At 38.0% G+C, this 8,850-nt stretch overlaps 1 pseudogene; it reads left to right on the forward strand.

The window, feature by feature from the left end:
• Positions 1-3,461: 3,461 nt before the first annotated feature.
• Positions 3,462-3,576, forward strand: LOC111819224 (uncharacterized; annotated as a pseudogene).
• Positions 3,577-8,850: the final 5,274 nt, after the last annotated feature.

Genomic DNA, 8,850 nt, shown 5'->3' on the forward strand with positions numbered 1-8,850 from the left:
CTTTTAAACCCTTCTCCTTCTCTATCCTATACATCATGCCTTGATTCTAGGTGGACATGTTGTTAGTTCGCATTGAGTATACTCGAACTCATGGAGAGGCCATGTAATAACATTTCTCATACCAAAGGTTTAATCTTTATTCCTCACCAGCCTGGCTACTTTGATTCCTTGCAATACCTAGAAGAGAAATTGAGAAGCTTTGTACTTATTTACCTGAATCCCAGCCTGGTTCAAGAAGACACAACAATTGATCTCCTTTCTCTGTTCCTTTGGGTTCTGTCAGGATACTTTATTGATTTTCCAGAATCAAAGTGTAAGTCATGCTAAGCCCTTAAAAGACTTCTATCTATTCCCAAAAGCCTTAAGGAACTTCCCCTATATACCATTATACTCATCTTATATTTATAAACATTTCTTCTCCTACCCCAGCAGGAGATATTTGCACCATTCCATAATGCCATTTATTTCCAGGGTATTTAAATATTGTGCTTCATATCTACGCTGCTGCTTTACATCTTTGGCAAGTACCTTGGTTTATATCCTCATCATTTCCTACTGGCGTTATTGATACTACCTCTTCTCTATGTTTCAGATTCCATTTTTTGGACATTTAGGGCCATTTTTTACATACTTATCCATTACCTTTATCTAAATCCTAATAAATATGATCATGTCATTCTTCTTTTTATAGGAATATCTATTGTTGAATTAACATGGATTTCATCAATTCAATTTTATTAAAATGACCCTATTCTCCTATGTTGGTTACTTCTAGTGTAGAAAACAGTGACTAAGCCAAAATCTGGGCACTTCTGTAAGACTTCCTTGGGTGACATGAGATTTTTCCTAAAACAGGTAAGAGCTGTCTTAATTGATTCTCATACTTAGGTGTTTGTGAGAGGAGGCAGGGGGTTAAGTTATATCCTTAAGCTCTATTAGCCAGGATTCATTTGGTTGCAAGTGACAGAAATTGCACTTGAACCAACTGAAGTAAAAAGTAAGTTACATTGGAAAAATACTTGAGCAGCTTGCAGAGTCAAGGTAGAGTTAACTACGCAGTCTCGGGGATAGTTTTGTCCCCATAAATATGGAAACCATCAATTCTTGTTTCTGCCCATTGATATCATTATCTTAGTCAACTGTTCCCATAAGGCTGCTCCTTAGTTCACATCCCAACAATCCTTACCTGAGAGGAAGGGAACCTCTTCTTTTAGTTTCAGTTTAAGAATCCTAAGGAGAGACTGATTCACCTGGTTTAGGTTATGTGCCTATCCCTGAGGCTGGGTATGACAGGCAGTAGAAAATATAATTGTTTATCTTTACCAGGATTACATGGTTGGAGAGGAGAAAAGAGAAGTTCCTAAAAGGAGATGTTGTATTTCTGAAAGAGGGAGAAGCAACTGAAGAGGCAAACCCATATAAGCCATCTACAATAATGAAGCTGAGTCACCAGTTCATGTTCACAGATGATTTTCTGTAACATGCTCACTTAAGGATCCTAGGGATCCAGTATGAAGAGAACAGTTGTTCTCAACCAGGGATGGTTTTGCCCACACAGAGAATATTTGACAATGTCTGGAGATGCTTTTGGTTGTCATAACCGGTGGGAGATAAGGAGATTTATTGGTATCCCTTGAGGCTAGGGATGCTTTAAACATACTGAAATGCATAATGAAGCCCCCACAGCAAAGAATTACCTTGTTCGAGATGTCAGCAGTGCTAAGGTAAAGAAACCCTGGAATAGAGTGATGATTAAGAGTCCTAGTTTTGTTGTCAGACAGGGCCAGGTTTGATTCCTAATTCTGCCATCTACTAGCTGTTGTGAACTTAATCTCTGTGGATATAACTTTCCTCACCTATAAAATAAGTAAATTTCCTGGCTCAGATCTTCCATTAGCCTGATTGCTTGCAAAGCTGGTTTTCTCATCTTAAATCATTCCAATTCTTTACATCTGAATCAGTCATAATTCTTTCTCCAAGATGTCTTATCCCTGGTCTACGGGTATGAGCTCTGATCCCCACCCTTACTAGGTAGTGTTGGGAAGAATCACTAATCCACTCAAAAGCTTCCATCTTCAGAGAACCATTATTCAGAGAATTGTGGAACAGAGGTTCAATGAAGAAGGCCAAAAGCCAAACGAAACCTGTTGCTGTCAAGTTGATTCAGACCCATAGTGACCCTGTAGGACAGAGTAGAACTGCCCCATAGGGTTTCCAAGGAGCAGCTGGTGGATTTGAACTGCCAACCTCTTGGTTAGCAGCTGAACTCTTAACCACTGTGCCACCAGGACTCCATGAGGAAGGCAGCAACTCAAAAAGGACTAACACAGAGACATCAGGAACAAGAGAATCTCTTCCTTCACCTTCTACTTTACACCCTCCACTAATTGTCCACTAACTCGGAGTGATACTGAGGAAAAACAGATAAACAATGATCTGGCAATGATTCCCATGAGTTTAACATGGTGTATTGTTTGTAATCCATCTAATGTACTAGATTATATGCCCTTTGATGGGAAAGTTTATGTCTTATTGATTCTGAGGACAGTGTTAGACCCAAAGAAAGCACTTGTAAAATGAATTAATGAACCAAAAGGAGTAAATAAATAAGTATATAAATGTTAAGGTAGACATTTCTAAGTAGTTTGAGTATTGCTAAACTGGACATTTGGCCCTCTTAGAAGAAAGTGAATGAAATGAGGATTCTAAACATAATATGTCAATTTAACCATAGTTCATGTATGCTGTTAGATGCCTTTCCTTCTCACTAGCGAATTATTGTAAGTACTAATCAGGTGACAATTTTGGCAATGCTCTGGTTTTGTCTATGTCTTCTGTTATTCTCCTTATTTCTTAAAATGTGCTGACCCAGTTATTGTGGTCTAAATCTCTGCTGACGTGCTAATTCAAACTGGTCACCTATTCAAGGCTTACATAATATTTTAATATAACTACCAGTCTCTGCAATTGTCCAGTGTTCACACTTAAACGACAAATGGCTTTAACCTTAATTAAATAATTCTAGTTTGTGATTTCTTATTTGCATGCAGAAATGCATAATATCCACATACTTCAGAAAGTGTGAGTCTCCTAAAATAGTCCTCAAAGGTATTGTGCACAGCAATCACCTGGTGATCTTTTTATAATGTAGATTCTAATTCAGTAACTCTGGGGTATGGCCAGAGTTTCTGCATTTCTAACAAACTCTAAGGTGATGCTGATGTTGCTATTCCAAGAACTACATTTTGAATAGCAAAGATCTAAATATTCTTTCCTTAAAAAGTGTTTTGTAAATGTCTGTGGCTTTTTGTGGGAAGAGAATACATTGAGGTCTGAATCTTATCTGCAATCGTAGATCCTCCAGAACTTGAAAGCTCTGCATCCATGTTTCCCAAAGTGATATTTGAGGAACAGAAGTTTCAAAAACTGTTAATAAAGATTCATAAGAAAAGAGTTTTGTGGTGCTCACTTGGGCAGCACATATACTAAAATTGGAACGATATATGAGAAGATCAGCATTGCCCCTTGACCCTGCGCAAGGATGACACGCAGATTCATGAAGCATTCCATATTTTTAACAGCACACAAACTCCAGAAGATAAGCTAGATAACTGAGATCTTCTAAAAATTAAACACTTAATGCTCATCAAAAGACTTCACCAAAAGAGTAAAAAGAATCTACAAACCAGGAAAAAATTTTTGTCTCTGACAAATCCGACAAAGGTCTAATCTCTAAAATCTACAGGAAATCCAACACCTCTACAACAAAAAGACAAATAATCCAATTAAAAAACGGGCAAAGGAAATGAACAGACACTTCACCAAAGAAGACATTCAAGCGGCTAAAAGACACATGAGGAAATGCTCACAATCACTAACCATTAGAGAAATACAAACCAAAACCATAATGAGATACCATCTCAGCCCAGCATTACTGGCTCAAATCAAAGAAACAGAAAATAACAAACGTCGGAGAAGCTAGGGGGAGCTCTGAACTCTTATGCACGGCTGGTGGGAATGCAAAATGGTACAACCATTTTGGAAAATGATATGGCACTTCCTTAGAAAGCTAGAAATAGAAATACTATATAATCCAGCAGTCCCACTCCTAGGAATATATCCTAGAGAAATAAGAGACATCGCACAAATAGGCATATGTACACCCATGTTCAATGCAGCATTGTTCACAATAGCAAAAAGATAGAAACAACGTAGATGGCCATCAACAGATGAATGGATAAACAAACTATGGTGTGTACACACAATGGAGTACTATGCAATGATAAAGAACAATGATGAATCTGTGAAGCATCTTACAACATGGATGAATCTGGAGGCCATTATGCTAAGTGAAATAAGTCAATCACAAAAGGACAAATATTGTATGAGACCACTACTATAAAACTCATGAAAAGGTTTGCACACAAAATGTAACAATCTTTGTTGGTTACCAGGGATGGGAGGGGTGGGGGGGAAATACTAAACAGGCAATAGATAAGTGGTATCTTGGGTAAAGGGTGAGACAGTACACAATACAGGGGAAACTAGCACAACTTGGACAAGGAAAGGTCATGGAAGCCCCACAGACACATCCAAACTCCCTGAGGGACTGAATTGCTGGGCGGAGGGCTGTGGGGATCATGGTTTTGGGTAACATCTAGCTCATTTGGCATAACATAGTGTATAAAGAAAATGTTCTACATTCTACTCTGATGAGCAGCATCTGGGGTCTTAAAAGCTTGCCGAGTGGTCATCTAAGGTACTCCACTGGTCTCACCCCTTCGGGAAGAAAACCAAAGACACAGGGAAAGATTAGTCCAAAGGACTGATGGACCACAACTACCACAGTTTCCACCAGACTGAGTCCAGCACAACCAGATGGTGCCCAGCTACCACCACTGACTGGTCTGACAGGGATCACAATAGAGGGTCTCGGACAGAGCTGGAGAAAATGTAGAACAAAATTCTAACTCACAAAAAAAAAAAAAGAAAGAAAGAAAGAAAAGACTAGACTTACTGGCCTGACAGAGACTGGAGAACCCCAGAGAGTATGTCCCCTGGACACTCTTTTATCTCAGTAATGACGTCACTCTGGAGGTTCACCTTTTAGCCAAAGATTAGACAGGGCCGTAGGACAAAACAAGACTAAAGGGGCACACTAGCCCAGGGGCAAGGACTAGAAGGCAGAAGGGGACAGGAAAGCTGGTAATAGAGAACTCAAGGATGAGAAGGGAAGAGTGTTGACATGTCATGGGGTTGGTAACCAATGTCATAAAACAATATGTATACTAATTGTTTAATGAGAAGCTAGTTTATTCTGTAAACCTTCATCTAAAGTACAATAATATTAAAAAAAAAAAAAAAAGAAAAATTTTGTGGTCAAGCACTTATGGAGAATGCTAGGTAAACCAATTAGAAAGATATTTCTTTAAGGATTTTTTTTTTAAATTGTAGATGTGTTAATATGCCTTATGAATCATCAAGAATGATAGAGATTATGCAATGCTTCCCAATCTGAAATGGCCATAAATACATAGTTCTCATGGTGCATCAATTTCAAATACTGTTCCAAAGAATATACAAATCCAGGAGTCTGTCTTCTGTCTCACCACTAAAAATCCTCTCTCTCCACTCCTACCCTAGTCTGGAGCTAGAAACTGTCCATTTTCTTTCTTTCTGAGGCTTAATGTTCAATGGTTTTGGATCTACATATGTGTTTATAAATCTGGGTGCAACTTGTCTTTCTTTTCAAACACCGTTAAGCTTATTGGTTGGCTGTCTGCAGGATAATTGAATTTGAGAATTGAATTTGCAATTTGTAATAGAAAATAGTAACACCATATGACTGCAAATAAGGACTTGCCGACACATTACAAGAGGCTTGCTCAGTGTTTTATGGGAGAAAAATGAAGCAAATGATTTATTCTCATCTCCAGGCTTTTCAGACATTGCACTATAACCCTTCTGTGACTTTCAGGGCATATGATATTCCAACCACTTTTAATGCCTCTGGCTTTCTTTGGGAAGGAGGTAGCATGATTTTAAAGTGTTTAACCTCAAGGTGGGAGCCTTTTGAAATGCATGAAACTCAAGAACCCTGAGTTGGAACCTCTTTTTTGTGTAGATTGAGCATTGTCTTAGGTGATGCCTCCTGGATGTGTGAATTTTCTAAACTTTTGACAGGTTTGCCTTTATTTCTGTGAGATAAGCCTCCTCTCTATGTTTCCCAGTTACTATATTCTCATGAGAATACACTTATTGCAAAAGTAAGGTATTCCCAGTCTTCATTCAGTCATGGTGGCCATTTTCTCCCTAATACCATTCATTGTTTTCAGGTGTTACTGGGGCTCCCTGCTTTTCTAGCTTCTGAATGGTAAATAATGCCTTTGCAATAAGGAATAATGCATTGTAATTGTACTTTTCAAGAAACTCGAACTCCTAGAAGTTTTTCTTGCCCTGCATTCAATCTTAGGGCCCAATCATTGCTTTCACGTGTAGGAGGTGGAATGCACCGCTGTGAGTAATTCTGCAGTATTCCAGAGTAGCTGTTTCTGCTTCTTAGCTGTTAGTACTACTTTTGTTATAATGAAGAATACATAGTAGTGGTATACTTTTTCTGATATACAAATTCCTTTGGTTTTATTTATTTGGCCTGTCAGCATTACTTTTGCAGAAAAGGAGGCTTTGTAGTGGTAATTTTCCTGAGATAAAAAATCCCTTGGCTTTATTTATTTGGGCTGTAAGTACTGCTTTTGCAGTAAGGAAGACTGCTTTGTTTTGAAAAGTTTCATGAAAAATAGTTAAAAAGGCTAAGAAGAAGGAGAGTAAAATGTTTTGCAGTCATTGTTATGAGTCTTCATATTTTACCTCATGTGCAAATTTTCATCATCATCAACAACAAAAAAAAAAGATTTTATCATCGATTCATATTGGCAGGATTTATGATGTTCAGGGTCTCATGGGACATACGTGATCCCAGATAATGGGTATCAAAATCCATAAATCATAACAAAACTTCTGAACTGGTCCTTTAATCAGCATGCCTTCCATTAGTGAAAACACATGTATCAACAAAAAATTCAAAAGAAAACATAATTGAGTCTTAAAAGGGATAAGGTCAGCATTAGGTCCTTCTAAATAGTCCTGACTAGCCTAACGTCTCTACTGATCTCTCTGGGAACAGTGATCAAGACTACTTGAGTTTCCATGGTGATAGGATCGCCTTTACACTGACCACTTTTTTAGGAATCCTAGAGTACAGCTGCAGGCTACAGAGGTCATGACAGTGACTATATCTTGTATCCAACCCAGCTCAAACCTGATCTGTGCTCTATGGAAATAAAGCACTTTTCGTTTCCTAAGACAGAGTTGTGAATTTGGCTCATTTAGATCAGATAATTCATACTCCTACATAATATGTGCTTGCCTTCAGTTTATAGAGCTGAGTGTGTACATAATATAAGGAGAGAGGCTATGAAACGTAGAATGACAAGAACTTGAGCGGATGTAGGATCTAGAAGTGGCACCTGAATAGAAAACACACAGACAAGACATCAACTCGAGTCCTGGGTCTGTTTTTACTTTATGACTAAGAAGGCATTGAGTTAGGCTATGTGGAAGGAAAGATAAAGAGTACCCTGGATTTTTTATTTTGCTTTATTTGTTTTGTTTCATTTTTAGTTCAACAAGAAAGATTAAAGATGTAGGCAGGGCTTTATTTGAATTATTTTTCGAAAACTATTTTGAAATATTATCCACTTTATATTCCTCCCAAACTTGAAAGAGTTCTTGTGTACCTTTAGAGATGACATGATAAAGTAGAGCTAATTCCATTTCCCCTGAACAAGACAAATGAACAGAGCAATAAAGATCCAATGTAGCTGTGTAAATATCCAATCAATACCCACTGGTTAGGCTAAATCGGTTCTGGAAATGGAGAAGTGGGGTGAAACCCAGATAAGAATAATGTGCATCATTATTTTGGCTTTGGAAGAAAAAGATAAAGCTGGTGAAAGAAAATTAAAACAACTGAGAACAGATATGAATGTGTTCAGGTGAGAAAAAGAAGGAAAATGTGAAGAGTAGGAGAAGAAAAAAGGTTATTAAAAAACAGGGAGGAAAAATAGAGTGTCAACTTATCAGTCATCTGAAATATGGAACTTAAGTTTTAATTCCCCTGCTGAAAAGTTACAAAGCAAAACAAAAATGGCTTTTGCTGGTGTTAAGATGTTGCTGTTATGAGCCCAAATTCTCCCAAGTAAAAAGAGAAAATCCATGAGACGAATCAGTCCGTGTTGGGGAATGTGGAACCTCTGTGGTGAAGCTAGAGAATGCCCTGTCTCCTGGGCAGGGACAGTTTTGTTAGGGAAGAATGTGGATGGAAAGCCAGCATTTGAGTTCTTGGTTACATGACAGGCCTTTGGACGAGTTACTGTAATTGCATTCTTAAAAATATTTATTTCCAGTTGTCCAGTTGATTCTGATTCATGATGGTTATGTGTCAGAGTTAGAACTGTGCTCCGTAGGATTTTCAAGACTGTGACCTTTTGGAAGCAGATGGCCCATATTTTCATCTGAGGTACTTCTGTGTGGATTTGCACTGCCAACCTTTTGGTTAGTAGCTGAGCCATTTGTACCACCCAGGGATTCATTTTATCCAGTGAAACCTGTGAGAATTGGGGGACTGCCCTGTTTTTCACTGTCTGGTAAGTTTTCTACCTTTGACAGGGCGCAATCTTATATATTTTCTTTTTTTAATTTTATTTTAAATTTTATTGTACTTCAGGTGAAGGCTTACAGAACAAATAGTTTCTCATGAAACAGTAGTACACATGTTGTTTTATGACATTG

This window comes from Trichechus manatus, unplaced genomic scaffold (assembly GCF_000243295.1).
Source record: "Trichechus manatus latirostris isolate Lorelei unplaced genomic scaffold, TriManLat1.0 scaffold00318, whole genome shotgun sequence".
Taxonomy (NCBI): domain Eukaryota; kingdom Metazoa; phylum Chordata; class Mammalia; order Sirenia; family Trichechidae; genus Trichechus; species Trichechus manatus.